Genomic DNA, 18,688 nt, shown 5'->3' on the forward strand with positions numbered 1-18,688 from the left:
TTGGAGCTAAGGATATCCTTGAAAATAAGAATAAAAGCAGCAATAAGTGTTTGCCTGTAAATGGGAAGCTTTGTTTTTAGATTTGTTTTGATAAATGATGTGCGTAATGTGTCATCCATATCTTTGCTATTAAAGTACACTCATGATTTGTTCACTTTAGTAGTTAGCATTTTATAGATGACAGTGTATAAACCATTTTTTTTGGTAGTAACAGAATTTCTTTTTTGTTCTATTTTATAATTATTTCTTATGATACTAGAACATGGAACAATCATTTCACTCTACTTAGTGTCAAGCCAATAACTACAATGATTATGAATTGAGGCAACTTGCACATTTAGAGTATGCCATCTTACATTCATAGAAACAGTTTTATCACACTGGACAGGTGGCTAATCTAATCAGTGACGGAAACCTACTTGACCCCTTATTCAAGATTCTTGTTAGTTCTTCACAACTACAGTAGAGGTCTCAGGTCACATAGAGTCCATTCTGTCCCTCATCATGGTTATCATTACTTTACTTTTCTATTACCTCAGCTCCTTTCCCTCCCCCACCAAACATACTGATCAGACTGATATAAAGAATGATTTTGGTTTGGAGATTGTAATTGTTAATATTTATGCTTTCATTATTCTCATCTTTAACTTTTATTATTAACATTATTAGTATTTAGACATCTTTCTTTTCCTATTTTCTTGTATTTCAGGTTTTTTTAAATGTGTATGAAATTTAAAACTGGAAGGGAATTTAGATATCATCTTTTCCTGACCCCTAATTTTATGAATCAAGAAAATGAGACTCAAAGACATGAAGTGATTTGCACAAGACTACACATGCAGTAAATAACAGAGTTGACATTTAAACCTCTCCAATTCCAAATCTTTCATTCTTCCTATATCCCATGGCATATTCCTATGAAGCAATAATACTAGGATCCAAGGACGCTAGACAGAGTGAAAGAAATTCCATTCTATAATTTTGACTTCTTGTATAGGTTGCTATAAATCTGCATATTATTAAATATGTAAATTATTAATAGACTGAAAGATTTCACCACAGGGAGAGATTGGCATAGCTTCTATAGAATGTGCAGATGAAACAAAACAAACCTCTTTCTACTAAGTCAAAGAAGAGATTATAGACATGCTCTAGTGACCTATACTTAAGTGAACAAGGACACACCTTGAAGTGCAGACTGAAACAATAAATAAGATCATAATCTATTAAAAACTACACACCATCTGAACTCAGCCCATATGTGGAGAATTAGCCATCATCTTGAGGAATATTCCAAAGCTATCATCTTGCCTTTAGACTTAATTCTTCTTTCTCTCCATGACCCAGAGAGGAGGTACCCTGACATGAGAGCACATGTGTAGTTCTTTGTGACTCTTGTATACTCAAGGAACCAGTATGCAATAGCAATAACTTCAGCAACTCTTTACTCCCCTGAGTGAATAAAGTCTGCAAGATTTTCAATTTCTTTGAAGGAGAAACTAGTCTAAATTTCACAAGGGCAGGGAGTTAGGATATTGTTTCCACTAAAATAATCCAAAATATTTAAATCTTTACTGCTCCTTATCCAACTCGTAAACAAATATGAGTCCTGGAACCAAGATTTACAAGAAGGTTTTTTTTCTTTTTTTTTGGAATTAACTAAAAGTGAATATATAAGATTATTTGATTGTTTCGGGTAACAGGTGCTGCAGTCTAATAAGCTTTGATAAGATATTTAAAACTTTGAAAATATGCTCTTAGAAAAATAGTAGTCTACTATTATAAATCTTTAGTTGTATCCAATAGCTTCCTTTCACATTCAATAATTTTATTCAAATGCACAAAATTATATACCTTTAAGAACCATAATAAAATGGCTACTTTACTTATATTTATCCATTGCATGTGAGTATATATGTTTCTGTATGCACATATCTATGTGTATATGTTAAGATACACATCTATGTATACATGTTATATTTCATGTTTATGTATGTGTATTTAGATATATATGCATATGTTGATATCTATATATAGAAGGATGAGAAATATCTATCTCCTAGATTACAAAGTGCTAAAAATAGATTAATGCATAGTTTGCAGACTTGAAATCAGGAATTCCATTCAAATCCCGCTCCTCCAACCTTTACTTAATTTAAATGGACAGCTCCTCAATCCCTCTGAGCCTCAAGAAAATTTCAAAAACTAGTCTAAATTATAGACCTGTAGAATTCTCCATTGGAAAGGGAGTTATGGATTTTTAACATATACTCACCAAATTAGGAGGCACCTAGATGGCTCAATGGGTAGAATGTTGGGCCTGAAGTTAGGAAGACCTGAGTTCAAATCTGAATTCAGACACTAACTGGGTGACCCTGAGCAAGTAACTTAACCTCTGCTTGCCTTAATGCCCTGGAAAAGGAAATGGGAAACCACTTAAGTATCTTTCCCAAGAAAACCCCATAGATAGTATGGTCCATGGGGTTATTTAGAGTCAATAAACCAATTTATAATAACAACAAACCAAATTATATTTACCAATAAATCCAAACTTCCACTAAATTCCATGCCTTGCACCTCTACTCTACCTCAAACACACAGAAGGATACTAAAACACTGGATCAGTATATACAAAACTACACTCGTGACCCCTTGCTTCTTCTCAACAACACTGTTTCTGTGACAGATAACATAATCCCTCTAGTCTCCTAGTGGTTGTATTATCTCACCATTATCCTCAAATCCTTACTCTTTACCACAACATCTATCCATTCAGTTGGCAAGTATTGCCCTTTTTACCACTGCAACATATTTGCACTTAACCCCATTCCCTCCATTCATCTTACTACCACATCGTTCTGGCTTTCATAAACTTTTGCATAGATTATTACAATAGACTCATGATTATGCTCCCTACCTAAAGTTACCCATTTTCCACCATCCTGCCCCTGCTGCAAGATAATTTTTCATAACATATATCTGAATATTTCACTTCCCTGTTCAACTCTATTGACTTCCTCCTTATTCTTTTTTCTTGGGGTGGGGGGGTAGGGGAATTCTGGGGGGTTTTTTTGTAAAAAATAATATTTTATTTTGCCTATTACATGTTAAAAATTAACTTTCTTTTTTTTTTTGTATGTGAGTTTCAAATTCTCTCCCTCCCACTCCTAATCCTTCCCTGAGATAACAAGCAATCAGATATAGGTTATACTATGCAATTATACAAAACACATTTCCATATTAGTAATATGATGGCAGAAAACAAAACAAATGAAAAATGAAGTAAAAAATAATGTGTTTTGATCTGCATGCAGATTCCATCAATTATTTCTTTGGAAATAAAATTTTTTCATCATGAGTCCTTTGGAATTGTCTTAGATCATTGTACCGCTGAGAAGAGCTGTCTGTCCAAGTTAGTCATTGCACAGTGTTGCTGTCACTGTGTACAATGTTCTTCTGGTTCTGTTTACTTCACACAGCATCAATTCATGTAAATCTTTCCAGTTTTTTCTGAAGTCCACCTGCTCATAATTTCTTATGGAACAATAGCATTCCATTACAACCATATACCATAACTTGTTCAGCCATTCCCCAATGATGGGAATTCCCTCAATTTCCAATTCTTGGCCACCACAAAAAGAACTGATACAAATATTTTGTACAAATAGGTCCTTTTTTTTTTTTTTTTATCTCTTTGGGATATCTATCTATATCTATCTATCTACCTAGTAATGGAATTTCTAGGTCAAAGGGCATGCCCAGTTTTATAGCCCTTAGGTAATAGTTCCAAATTGTTCTCCAGAATGATTGGATCAATGCCCACCTCCACCAGCAATGCATTAGTGTCTCAATTTTTCCACTTCCACTCCAACTTTTCTAATTTTCTTTTTCTGTCATATTAGGCAATCTAATAGGTGTGGAGTGGTACCTTAGAATTTATAAATTAGCATTTTTCTAATCAATAGTGATTTAGAGCATTTGTTCATATGATTATAGATAGTTTTGAATACTTCATCTGAAAACTGCCTGTTTATATCTTTTGATCATATTTATCAATTAGGAAATGGCTCTTATTTTTATAAATTTGACTCAGTTTTCTATGTATTTGAGAAATGAGCGTTTTAGCAGATAAATTTGCTGTATTTTTTTTTCACAGTCATGATTGTTGTGTATTTACCCCCATCCTATTTCCCCATTTATTCTACTCTTTCTCTCTTTTCGCCATATCCATACTAAAAAGTCTGACTACTGTCTCCCCCAATCTTCCTTCCTCTATCATACCCACTCTCTTCTGTTAATCCTTTACACTCCTACTTTCATATAGAGTAAGACAGACCTCTATATCCAACTGAGTGTGTACGTTATTCACTCTTTGAGCCAATTTTGATGAGAGTAAGCTTCAAGCATTTACCCTAGCTCCCCCATCTTCCTGTAAAAGTTATTCAAGCCACTTTTATTTGAGATAATTTACCCCATTCTACATTCCCTTCTCTCAGTGTATAATGATATACTTTCTTACCTCTAATTTATATATTTTCAGACATCAATCATATTAAACTCACAAACTTGTTCTCTAGCAACACTCCTTCTAATTGCCCTAATAATGATAAAGATCTTTAGAGTTACAAGGATCATCTCCCAATGTAGGGATTTAAACATTTTAACCATATTGAGCTCCTTATGATTTCTCTTTAATGTTATCATTTTATGTTTCACTTGAATCTTGAAAGTCAAATCTTCTATTCAGTTCCGCTCTTTTCATCAGGAATGCTTAAATGTCCTCTATTTCATTGCATATCCATTTTTTTTTTCCCTCTGAAATATTGTCCTCAGTTTTTCTGGGTAGGTGATTCTTGGTTGTGATTCTAGTTCCATTGCCTTCCAGAATATCATATTCTAAACTCTCTGATCCTTTAATGTAGAAACTGCTAAATCTTGTGACATCCTGACTATGGCTTCACAATATTTGGAATGTTTCTTTCTGGCTGCCTGAAATATTTTCTCCTTCATCAGGGAATTTTAGAATTTAGGTATAATATTCCTAGGATTTTTTTTTCTTTTTGGGAACTATTCAGGAGGTAATTGTTGGATGCTTTAAAGTTTGATTTTACCCAATGGTTTTAAAATATCATGGCAATTTCCCTTGATAATATCTTAAAAGATGATGTCAAGAACCTTTTTTTTTTTGATCATGGCTTTCCAGGAGTCAATAAATTTTTAAATTATCTTTCCTGGAACTCTTTTCCCAGTCATTTGTTTTTTCAAGATAATTCACATATTCTTCTATTTTTTTCTTCTTTTAATTTGTTTTATTATTTCCTAATGTCTCACAGAGTCATTAGCTTCTACTTGCCCAATTCCCATTTTTAATAAATGCTTTTCTTCAATATGCTTTTGTACCTTATTTTCCATTTGGCCAATTCTACTTTTTTAAAGAATTCTTTTCTTCAGTTAATTTTTGCACACCTTTTTTCCATATGACCAATTTAGGCATTTTATTTGGCCATTCTTTAAACCTGGAACTCTCATTCATCATCTGTACCTCCTAACTTTCCTGGCTACCTTCAAGTCTTACCTTAAATCCAATTTTCTGAAAGAAGCCTGTCCTAGCCCTATTTAATCTTAGCACCTTTCATCTGAGTTTATTTGTAGTTTATTCTGTATATACCTTCTTTGTTCATAGTTGTTGCAGGTTGAACCACCCATTAGATTATGAGTTATTTAAGACCATAAACTTTTCTTTTGAGGTGTAAGGAGGCATTCTTTGTGCTCCCAGTGATTAGCTCAGTGTCCAGAACATTGCTGATGGAGTCAAGGCCTGCCATTGGTCTCCTAAGGAAAGGCCTCTGCTGGCCCACTATGTACTAAACTGGGCTCCACTCTCACCCCAATGAAAATGAACTTTATTGCTAACTTTCTAAGTTGTCTTTGGCAGGAGAATTGTTTTACCCCATCCTTTTACTTTTTTTCCCACTCTAATTTTGAGGTGTTATTTTAACATTTTTGGATGGGAATTTGGGAAATCTCAGGTGACTCCCTGCCATTCCTCTATCATCTTGGCTCCCCCCAAAATCAATTAAAACCCTTTACTACCTGTCCTTAACTTGTTTTCAATCTCCCTGTCCAAAATACTGCTCTCTGACTGTTTCTAACCTTATATGTGTTATCTGTACATTTTGTAATGTAAGCCTTTTGTGGGTAGGTACTGTCTCAGTTGTTATATTTATATCCCCAGATTCTAATACAGCACTTTACAAACAGTTGTTGCTGTTGTTTGTCCTTCATTTTCAAAGAGGACAAATAGGAACAACTAGGTTGCACAGTGGATAGAGCACTGGCCCTGGATTCAGGAGGACCTGAGTTCAAATCTGGCCTCACAACAAACACTTAACACTTACTAGCTATGTGACCCTGGGCAAGTCACTTAACCCCATTGCCTAACCAAAAAAAAAAAAAAGCAAAGCAAAAGGACAAATGAAATCACAGGATGATGTGTTGACTTGTGTGTGAACTGAATTTAAGTGAGGCAGAGTGGCACAAAGTCATCAATTTCACTCTCTCTTCTAGAGTCATTGAAGTCCAGTGTCAAGACAAAATTCAGGATTACTGGCAATGGCCAACAAATGCATTATCTATCAACTTAAGCTACAGGAAAGACACCAAAATAAATAGATGAAAAGATACCAGGATGTTATTTATTTATAGACCCAGGATAATTACAGATTTCAAATATAACTTTCAGGAATTCTATTTTTCATGATTTTCTTGCATCATTAACATTTCTCTTCCCAGTTTTTCCTCTACTTCTCTAACTTGCTTCTCAAAATCCTTTTTCAGCTCTTCCATGGCCTGGGACCAATTCATATTTTTCTTGGAGGCTTTACATGTAGGAGCTTTGACTTTGTTGTCTTCTGGTTGTATATTTTGATCTTCTTTGTCACCAAAGAAAGATTCTATGATCTGACTTTTTTTCTACAATCTGCTCATGATCTCAGCCAACTACTTGAGTTTTAAACTCTTTGTTAAGGTAGGGGTCTACTTCCAGTGTGGAGAATGTACTGCCCCAAGCTTTGGGAGGTTTGTACAGCTGTTTTCAAAGATACTTCTAGGGACCTGTAAATTTTCAGTTCTTGCAAGGTGGTGCAATTGGGGGCTAGGTGTTTATTCCTTTCCTGGCCTGTGCTCTGGTCTGTGAGTGAACACAAGCACTCTTTTCGCCCTGTGGAGAGGATTTTCTCTTTACTGCCTCTGCAAGCTGCACCGTGGCCAACACTTCTCCTCTCCCCAGGACCGTCACCCAGAAGTGTGACTCAGATCCAAGCATGAGCAAAGTAAGAGAATCCTGCCTCAGCAACAGCAAAGAGATCCCTGTAATGCCCCTCTGATCAGCCACTTGATTCCCCCTTAGTCTGTGGGCTGGCAGCTTTGGGAGCAGCTGCTGCTCCAGGGCTGTGCCAGGACTGGGACTGGGACTGAGCTTCTCTCTCACCAAGATCACAAACTTTTCCTACTAACCTTCTAAGTTGTCCTTGGTGTCTGTAGGTTGAGAAGTCTGGAAACTGCCTATGATTCAGTCCCCTGAGTCCTGCTCCAGGTTTGGTGAGGCCTGTTTTGTCTGCACACCCAAGCTGAACTGCATTCCTCTCTCAGCCTTGTGTGATAGACCTTTCCAATCAACCATCCAGGTTGTCTTAGGCTGGAAATTTGTTTCACTGTGTCTTTTTGTGAGTTCTGCTGATTTAGAATTTGTTTGCAGCCATTTTTTATAGGCATTTGGAGGGGTTTGAGAGAGAGTTGAAGAAAATCACTGATTTTACTCTGACATCTTGGCTCTCCCCCTTCCCCCCAGGAATTTTGGAATATGGCAATCATAATCTCTTACAGAACAACTATAAGTACATTTCATAGGTATCAAATGTCAAAAGAACTCTCAAAGTTAGTGAATTGACTGACACTTATCTCTTAACTGTGAAAGAGAAAAAAAATTAAAATGAAACCTTTCTCCCTACAAATATCAAATTGTCAGTGCTTCTAAGGAAAATAAACTTTTTTTCCCCCAGAAATAACTGTTGAAATCTAGAAAATAAAAGCTGACTCATTATCTACCAGGGCAGGAAGTCCTGTTCTAAGGGATTGAATTTAGCTTTTGAAAAACATAATGATAATAGGTGACTGCTTATTATGACCACACCTACTATATATTTCTCAAAATTTCCTCTATTGATCACTCTCCTCTGTCCCTTTTTACTCCTTTTCCTGTATCTGCACCTATTTGCTATCTGGTCTCCTTTGGTTTTGTTTTTCTTTTTTTATGTATTATCACATTTGTTTCTTCTTTCCCACCTTTTTTTTCCTTTCTTCTTTTTCTTTTTTAATTTATTCAACAACTATTTATCGCTCCTTTAAAAGTTATAGTCAATAACTATAAAATAATTATGTACAGCTATACACATACCTGTTCCTTTATTGATAGATACCCCTCACTTTCTGCCAAAATCATTAAGAATTGCATAATTCAGGGGCAGCTAGGTGGTGCAGTGGATACAGCACCAGCCCTGGATTCAGTAAGACTTGAGTTCAAATCCAGCCATAGATGCATAACACTTACTAGCTGTGTGATTCTGGGCAAGTCACTTAACCCCATTGCCTAGCCAAAAAAAAAAAAAGAATTGCATAATTCTTAGAACAAAAACAAATTTTAAACTGACTGTTGGGTGTTCCAAATGTAAGATCCTTGTCCAATGGCAAATTGTCATACTGTTGGAGGAGCTCAATCATATTAGTCTTGACCTTTTCACTGTAAATGAAACCAGCAGAAAGAATGAAGTTGTAACTAATAAAAGGTTGACCATTTGAAGAAGCAAGGAAAGGAGTTGATGGATTAATTTTTAATGTATGCAACAAAACTTTAAGAAATGTTATTTAGTGACATATTTGATAATTACATATCCCAATATTAATGATAAATGTTTGAAAAAAAGACTACCATGAAAATAATGTCAACATGCATATCAGTAGCTGCTAAACATGAGGTAATATAGAAACTTATGAAACTAAAATGACCCTCCAAATCTAATCAACATACACTCTAATATACAGCTTAAAATACCCTTAAGCTATTAAAGCTTTAATAGATGTTTTAAAGTTTTAAATATAGTTTTAATAGCTTAAATGGCTTAAAAATTCATTAAAACCTTTGAAACATTCTACATCTGTATGCAATTTCCTTTTATTTATCTTATCATCTAGTTCTTACTTTCAAAATGAAATAAGTAAGGCAGCATAGTATATTGAAAATATTACTAAACAAGAACTGAAGATACCAAGGTTCTAGTATTGGTTTTGCCACTAAATAGCTATGTACCTCTGGGCTAATCATCTATAATTTCATGATTACTTTTCTTATTTTTAAAACAAATGATTAAATTATATTTAGATCCTTTCTTGCCCTGTGATTCCATGAATGAATAGGAAAAAAAATACAATTTTTTTTCCATCTAAGTTAATGACCCCTGTTATGCAAAAAAAAAAAAAAATTATCCCTCTCCTAGACACTGTAATATGCAATTCATCAGGAAACCCTTAAGATACCAGGCATTTAGAGCTTGCATAATGCTTATCCTTGTAATTTTTAAACAACTGTACCGCAATGCCTCTGGAATCAGAAGTAAAGCCATACGAGACTTGAACCTTCATTTTGTGAATGCTTACTCTGCAGAAGTAACAAAATTGATGCTATTAAAGAAAATCCATAAATTCCATTCCATTTTGGAAAAATTAGGAATATTCATAGAAACAGAAATGCTTTGAAAATTGAAATATCAGTGAATAAAGCCTTCACAAAGTAATTACACTGTGTGCACTTAGAGTAGCTACTGAACAATTCATTACAAGATACATCAGCTGCCCTGTGATGGAAAAAGGTTAAACTCCCAAGGAAATTTTGACTGCTGCTCTCTTCTGCTAATGACAGAGATGGATAATTTTGTGTTACCACTGAGAATAGGTGTTAAATATTTACTGAAGTTCATAGGCTTCTATGCAACTTTTATAGAACATTGCTCCATACCACTAGTCCAAAATGTAATAAATGGACATTTTTCCAATCTGTAAGGTTGCCTGTGCTTCAAAAAGCAAACCACAAGTCAAAATAAGGCTGTTAGCTAAAATGTAATCCATTTGTCCCAAATCTTTAAATAATATCAGCTGTTGAGAGCATGTTAATTAATTTTAGTGATAATTGAACCTATTAATGTATCTTAAATATAATAGCTATTTAATAAATATTGGCGTAACAGAATGATGTATAGTAAAACAGTGTTACACACCCACATAACGTCAGTTAAAGTAAGAGAAAATGAGTCAGTACTTATTTAGCTCTCCTAATGTTGATTGATAGTTTATATTGTTTATATGAGTGCATTGATATGCAAATATATAGTATTAGGCATCGTTAAAACCAGCTTGGAGATTAATGAGATACACATCATTACCTCTCATTGTTTTAGCATTTGTGTCACACAGTATCACATCAAGTAGTCAAAGAAGCATTTTTGAAAGACCAGGGAAGAGGAACTTTGAGGTTTATAAGTATAATAGATTTGAATTATCAATAAAATTTACCTTTTGTTAGAGGTAAAGGGAATGAAAATTCTGTTTTCAGCATTGTTATCCCTTCTGTATCTACTATGACAGCACTTTAAATCACTATGAAATGATGTACCATAAGGTCATATTTAAACATTTCATTGGGTACAAAGAACAAAACCATTTATTAAAAAAGCTATTTTGGGTACATCCCTTCTATGTATCTCCTCTTTCATATGTAAGTACCATTATTATCATAAGTCAATTATATTGTATTGACCCTCTGCCCATCAACTATTTTGCCTCTTTTATCTTACCTGACTTAAGCTGTATTATTTGTTAATGTCATTTTCCCACATGTCATAAATTTCTAGCTCCAGCTGGCCTTGTATCACCACTTTCAGAAACAAAAAACAAGAAATGCATGTGAGAAATGAGTGGCAAATAGGGAAATCAACTTTTTATGATGTCCATGTTGCTCCCCTCCTATCCCCGCTAGAATCCTTCCCATGACTTGGGCTATTTGCACTAAGTAAAATTAAGTCCCAAATCTGTGTTCCTAGCATTACATTTAAGTTTCATAGAAATGATTAAATAGTTATAAGGAAACCCAGAATTAAATTTGTTTCATAGATTTAGAGATAGAGAGGAATCAGAGATCTTTTAGTCTGACCCGTCATTTTTCAGATGATGAAAATGAGACTGCACAGATTAGGTGACTTGACTAAGGTTACAAAGGCTTGAATCCAGTCTTGAACCTCAGAATTCCAACCTCCACACTCTATTCCACTGTACCATCACAACCAATATTATTACACACACACATACACACATACACACACACGTGCGCACACACACATATACACACACACACACACACACACACACACACTGTTAATTCACTGTAGCCAAAACCTAACATAAAGTTGTAAAATCCTACTCTAATGTCAAAGAGTCAAATGTCCATTAACAACATTACTCCTCAGGAACTGACTAGCCACTATAACATCATTTCACTCAGTGATATATTGCCTGAAACCAGTGTAGGCTGCGGTTGATGTTTTTAATTGCAGCAAGAATAATGAAATGGTTTCTAAAGATAAGGCCTTCAACAGATTTATCTTTGAAGGACAGAAAGCACTAAGCATAAAGCACAACTGAAAACTATGTAGGAGTTGGAGAGTTTTTTTTCACTGAAGTGTCATATTTTTTGAAAGTTTTCTAAAATATAAAAGTCTCTCTTTTTTAGCCAAGCTCCAGAATACCAGCAATATTTCATTTGCCTGTAAGGGTTGCAGGTCGGGAGAGGCAAAGTAAATACTTTAAGTCACTTATCTTCTTTTCAGGCCTTAGTTCAAGTTCAGGCAAGGAAGTTAAATTAATGTTTTTTCTAGTTGTCAAAAAGAGTCACAAGGAGAAATTTATTACATATAGCTTCTATCTAGTGTGCAGTTACTGAATTCAAAAGACCAAGACAGATCAACTTTGGAAAGCTATTCAGTTCAGTCATGCAAGGTCTCAAGAATCCACATTGATTGTAAAAGGAGAAAAATGTAAGGAGAAAGAGGTGGAAATTATATATTTTGGAGCAAGTTACATCAGCCTGTATGCAATACAATATTACCATCATACATAGTAATAAAATTCAGTCTACTGCTCCATCTTTTATCTCTCTCAGAATGTTTGTTTTTTTTAAGCTTGAGGGAGGTTCAGCTCTCATTATGCTTAAATTAGGAACTTCACCCAGCCTTGTCTAAGTGCAGAACAAAGCTTTTCTCCAAATCAGCAATATGTACCAATAAGCATAGCATACAAAATACAGAGTTTAGTCTGCCTATACAGGCATGGCAGTTGAATGATAGCTAACATTTATTAAGCACCTTACTATGTGCCAAGTCCTGTGCTAAGCACTTGAGATATAAAAAAAGCAAAAGAGACTTAAGGAGCAACTCTTTTGCATTTTTTTTAATTGAAAAGTTTCCTAGAAGAACTGAGAGACTGTTTGATTTGCCTAAGGTTGGACAAGTAGGTATTAAAGTTTCAAATGTCAACCTGATTCTGAGGCCAGTAGTTTGTCCACTATAGTCAAAACGATTCTTTTTTAAAAAATGATTATCATGTATATGAGCTATAGAGATCAGTTTGACTGGAAAATGATTCTCAAAACCTGTCATCATTGAAGCTGAAAAGTATGATTTATAAAACGGAATTGGGTAGAATATGAGATTGGTGTTGAGAAGAAACTTTTTTAAAAAATTCTTGAAATTGATAGGAAAAAAAAATTCTTTACAAATTCAAGTGTGGCTAAGAAAAATCAAGTATTTCCCTGAGGAAGCAATTTGTTCATAATTTTAAGACTTTATTTTCTTTCATATAGACACATGTCTATGAGATTGCACATATATCTTGTTACATACACAAGAAAAGAATAAAAATGAAAGAAAAATATGCCATGCATTAAACAAAAAACACAAACCTCTCAGTTGACTGTTGTTCAAATACATGTTATTGATATAAGCCATATAACTTAGTAATTTTGTTATGCTATAGTTATCAATAAAATTTATTTCAAAAAAAGTCAGGTTAGAGTTGTTCTAATTACTTTCCATAACTTCATGTGTACACACACACACACATACACACACACACGATACACAGATAGATGCATAATTAATATTTTATATTATAAATAAATATATATATATATATAATAACTCATATTTAATTTCTAGTAATAAAATTATACATCATTATTTTGATGGAGAATTTAGCTTAAAATATTTACATTGGGTTTTCAGTTACTATATAATGTTATAAATATTTCCAGGTACCTAGGAAATGGTGGGCTTTATATTTGTACCCTAAACTGGGAGATAAGCTTTCTTCATAATCAAAATTTTGCTTTATTTCTCATAATTGTTAGGTTAAACATTTAAGAGACCTTCACGAAACAAGTAAATACTAAATATACATACTAAGCCAGGAGAGGCTTGTACTGAAGTATAAACTTGTTGGAAATAGCTATGGTATTCTCACAGGTTTCTGTAGTTAGGAGAATATTTCACAGCTTCTTCATATATGTCAGTATTTCAGTGTATCCAAGTTTCTCTATGTGAATGTTCCACCCAATAACAGGAATTGGAGAACATCCATTTGTTTTTTTTAAAAATTGTATGTGATTTTTATCCATATCCTTTCCTTAAATTATGTAGGCTAAATCAAAGCCACACAACAAGTGATAGCTAATAGGTATTTTTGCGCATGAAAAAATACACACACACAGACACACACAGACACACATGCACACAAACCCTGAAATGAAATTCATTTCTCTTTATGAAAAATAAATTACCTTCCTGGGCATATTATCAAAGCAGTGAAGAAACAGAGAGTGGGAATGAGGAGGACTGGAATAAAGAGATGAGATAAAGCCTAGAGATGCTGCCAATTGAGTTACCACAAAGAAAAAAGTGAGGTATAAGCAACCACAGACTGTCTCTTTCTATTCTCTCCCCTTCTTCCCTTATTCAATCATTTCCTCTTTCACAAGCATTTATTTAGATCCTATTTTGTGCCAAGTACTGTAATAAGCACCCAAAATGAGTACTGCATTGTCATGTCAAAACCTGGCAACCTATGAATTGAATCAGGCATGGAGTGAAGTTAGAAGCAAAAGAATCAGTCTAGGCTAAGTAGTAGGAATGAAAGGAAGAAGAAGAAGAAATTATAAGCGATGACAGTAGGGAGGAGATTGAATCTCCTGTGGCCACTGACCAATCCTGAGTGGTTGTTTACATTTGTGCCTATAATTCTCTACAAAGAAGTAAGGAATTACCTATAGTTAATTAGCAAATAAGCATTTATTAAGTGTCAGGCACTGTGCTAAGAATTGGGAATGCATCAAAAAGCAAAAGATAAGCACTTCTCTCAAGAATTCACAGTCTAATTCGGTAAAACAGCATGAAAATAACCTCATGCCGGCAAATTTTATATGGGATAAACTGAAGGTAGTAGAGGGGAGGTACTATCATGAAGAGGGATCAGGAAAGGCTTATTGTAGAATATATTTTAACTGGGACTTGAAGAAAGTCAGGGATGCCAGGAAGCTGAGAGTAGGAGAGAGAGTGTTACAGGAATAGGGACTAGCCACTGAACACTCCTGGAGTTTAGAAATGGAATGTTGTATACTTTTATACCTAGATGTAGTAGTGGATAGGGTGCTGGACTTGAAGTTAGGAAAAAGTTGTTAAAATCTAGCCATTTACTAGCTTTGTAACCCTGAGCAAGTCACTTAACTTTGCCTCAGTTTGCTCAATTATTAAATAGGGATAATGATAGCACATACCATATGGGAAGATTGTGATAATCAAATGAGATAATAGATGTGAAGTACTTTGAAAACCTTAAAATTCTGTATAAATGTATAAATGTCATCACAATCATCATCACTTGTCTTATTATTATGTTTTTATTAATTTGTTTTAAATTTAAATACTAAGAAAAGAGAGAAAATAAGAAAATAAAAGAAAAACATTGTCATGTGCACAATAAAACATAAGAAAGATTCAAAATATATAGCAATGAATTTCCATTTCAAGAAATCCCATAGGATAATTACACATTGTGTCAGAGCTGTCCATCTTTGCTTCCTTGTAAGTTTTCTTTTGTTCTCTGATATGCACTTTATATTTTGTTCTTTCCCCCCTTCCTTCCCTCCTTCCCCAAGAAGGCTACAATTAAGCATAGATATATTTTATATATACATTACACATATAAATATACATATATGCACATATACACACAAATATATACTTATATTCATGCACACACTTACATCCTCATGCATATACTTAGATATCTATAAACATACTTATATACAGACATATGCATACATCTGTGTAAGACTATACTATACTTTGTTTTCTGTTTCTCTGAGGATAGATAATATTGTCCTTCATAGGCGCAAGATTTTCCATATTTATCTAAGTCCACCAACTCATCATTTCCTATACCATAGCTATATTTCAACCTTATACTATCTGGTTATTTTAAATAATCTAAAACAATGTTGATTAATATGGCCTGACATACAGTGTAGTTTCCTTTTTTTTTTCATCTTTTGATTAAATCTACTTTACCTTTCACTTTGTCTGAGGTCATGATTACTAACTCTGCTTTTTTCCCTAATAAATTCTACTCCTGATCATTATTTTATGCTTATGGATATCTCTTATTTCCTATCCCTCCTGACTTCTCTTCTTTACTTCTACTTGCTACCTTAGCATCTTGTTACTTGATCTACCCTCCCACCAAAGATCCCTAGGGTCTTTATCCTCTCCTTCCAAACTGAAATCTCTCCCTTATCCACCTCCCTTCGCTATCCCCTTATCCTTTTATTTCTTCCTGAATTTAGCAGACTTTTATTTTCTTCTAGATATATGTGTATTGCTCCTTATTTAACCCATTCTCAATGACAGTAACATTCCAGAACTACTAGCCTTCTTCCTCAATCTAATTCCCATATCAGTTCTTCCTTTCACATCTCATTTCTATAAGATAATTACTCTTTTTATCTTTTCCTAGACAGTTTTATTTTTAGTATGATGTCATACTCAGTTCCACCAATCTTTCTTTCAAACTACCCAATTACTAATAATGATTTTAGACACTTGATTTACATTTCATCATATAAAAAGTAAACAATCTGTCCTTATTGACTCTTTGATGTTTACCTTATATTTCTCTTTGATCTTGTATGCCAAATTTTCTATTAATTTCAGTTCTTTTTGGAAAAAATCCTGAAAGTCTGGCCATTCATTAAATGTTCTTTATTTCTATCCAGGATTATGTTTAACTTTACTGGGTATTGCATTTTTTTGGCTACAACTCCAGTTCTTTTTCTCTTTAATGTATAATGTTCCAAGGCCTGCAGTCTTTTAGTGTAGCTGTTACTAGGTCTTACATGATTCTAATTGTGGCTCTACCACATTTGATTTTTTTTCTTGTTGCTCCTAATATTTTATCCTTGAGTTGGAAGTTTTGAAATCTAGCTATGGTATTCATTTAGGTTTTCCTCATAGGATCTGTTTCAGGTGTTTTTTTTTTTCTATTTTTTCCATTTTTTCCATTTTTCTATTTTTTATATTTTTTTAGGTGGATTTTTTCTGTTTCTACTTTCCCCTCTTGTTCTAACACTTCAGGACAATCTTCATTAATTATTTCTTGTATTAATGTTTTAAGACTCTTTTTTATTATAGCTTTCAGATAGTCTGATTATTCTTATGTTTTTTCTTCTTAATCTGTTCTGCAGATTTATTTTTTATGAGATGTTTCACATTCTCTTCTTTTTTCATTCTTTATATTTTGTTTCATTATTTCTTGGTCTCTTATAACTTCACTGGCTTCCCTTTGCCCCGTTCTAATTTTCAAGGAGTCATTTTCTTCCTTAAGATTCTGGATCTCCTTTTCTAGTTGGTTGACTTTCTTTTCACAATTTTCATGTTTTTCCTGAGATTGTGTATACACACACACACACACACACATACACACACATATATATATATAATTTTTTCCTCAGTCTCTCTCATTTGATTCTTAAATTCTTTTTAAAGTTATTCTATGAATTTTTGGGGGGACTGGTGACCATTTGACATTAATCAATATTCTCCTCTGAAGAGGAACCTGACCTTCTCTATTCCCTTAGTAACTTTCTAGGTTGCGTTCTTTCTCCTTAGCCTGATTATTATTTTTTTTTAATTTGTAGAAGCTTATTAGTGTAATCACCTCTAGTCTTAGGTATAGGGGATGATGACTCTGGCCTCAGATTTTCCTTCAGTTCTCCCTTTTTGGCCTGGAACTGAAACCAAGAAACTGGAACCTCCTGTAAGTGTCCACAGCCAGTGATATACATGCCCCACTACTTCTGCACTCATCAGGCAGATGCTGGTTCCTTCTGGCCCAAGGCTGTATCCAGGCAGCACAGCTGGGCCTGGCATCCATTATCAGCAGAAATTCCTTTAATCTTCCCCTTCTCAGGCACCCAGCTCTCCACACTGTCAGGGGAAGTGAAATTCCTGTGACTGAGGACAAGTCTACCTCCTAATACATTTAGCACCATGGCTCCCTGCTTACTGTTTCAGCAGAATTAGCCTGGAGGTATTTACGCTTCATAGGGACCAAATCTCAGATCTTCTCTGGTTGTCCCAGGAGGGCCACTGTTCTGCCCCAACTCTTCTTTATATTAACTGCTCTACATTCTCCCTGAGAAGCTATTTTCTCTTACTTGTAGAGGAAATCTGGAGAACTTTGAACTTTCTGACCTACTCCCAGAATTCTTTCTTGTCTTATTCTTTTCTTTTATTCTCTTTCCCTTGAAACTAATTAGCAACTTTCTGAAGAACCAGTACTACATTTTTACACCACATTGACATATTATTTATCATATCATCACATTACCCATCACAGTTATTTTTAAATTAATTTATTTTTAGTTTGCAACAATCACTTCCAAAAGCTTTTGCATTTTAAATTTTCTCTTCCTCCCTCCCCACCTCCCTGCTGAAGATGGCATAAAATCTGATATCAACTCTACATGTACATTCCTATTAAACATATTTTCATATTAATCATGTTGTAAAGAAGAATTATAACTCATAAGAGGACCCAGAAGAAACAGAACAAAAGGGGAAGAAAAGAACAAACAGTATGCTTTGATCTGCATTCAAACTCCATAGTTCTTTCTCTGGATGTAGAAAGCATTTTTCATCATGAGGCTTTTGGAGATGTCTTAGATCTTTGCATTGCTGAGAAGAGCTGTCTATCAAAGTTAGTCATCACACAATGTGGTTGTTATTGTGTACAATCTTCTCCTGTTTCTGCTCACTTCACACAGAATCAGTCCATACAAGTCTTTCCATATTTTTCTGAAGTCTGTTTGCTCACCGTTTCTTATAGCACAATAGTATTTCATTACATTCGTATACCACAACTTGTTCAGTCATTCTGCAATTGATGGGCATTCATTCAATTTCCAATTCTTTGCCACAGAAAGAGCTGCTAGACACATCACAATTATCTTTCAATTCAATAAATATTTGTTATT

This window comes from Phascolarctos cinereus, unplaced genomic scaffold (assembly GCF_003287225.1).
Source record: "Phascolarctos cinereus isolate Bilbo 61053 unplaced genomic scaffold, phaCin_HiC Scaffold_5;HRSCAF=322, whole genome shotgun sequence".
Taxonomy (NCBI): domain Eukaryota; kingdom Metazoa; phylum Chordata; class Mammalia; order Diprotodontia; family Phascolarctidae; genus Phascolarctos; species Phascolarctos cinereus.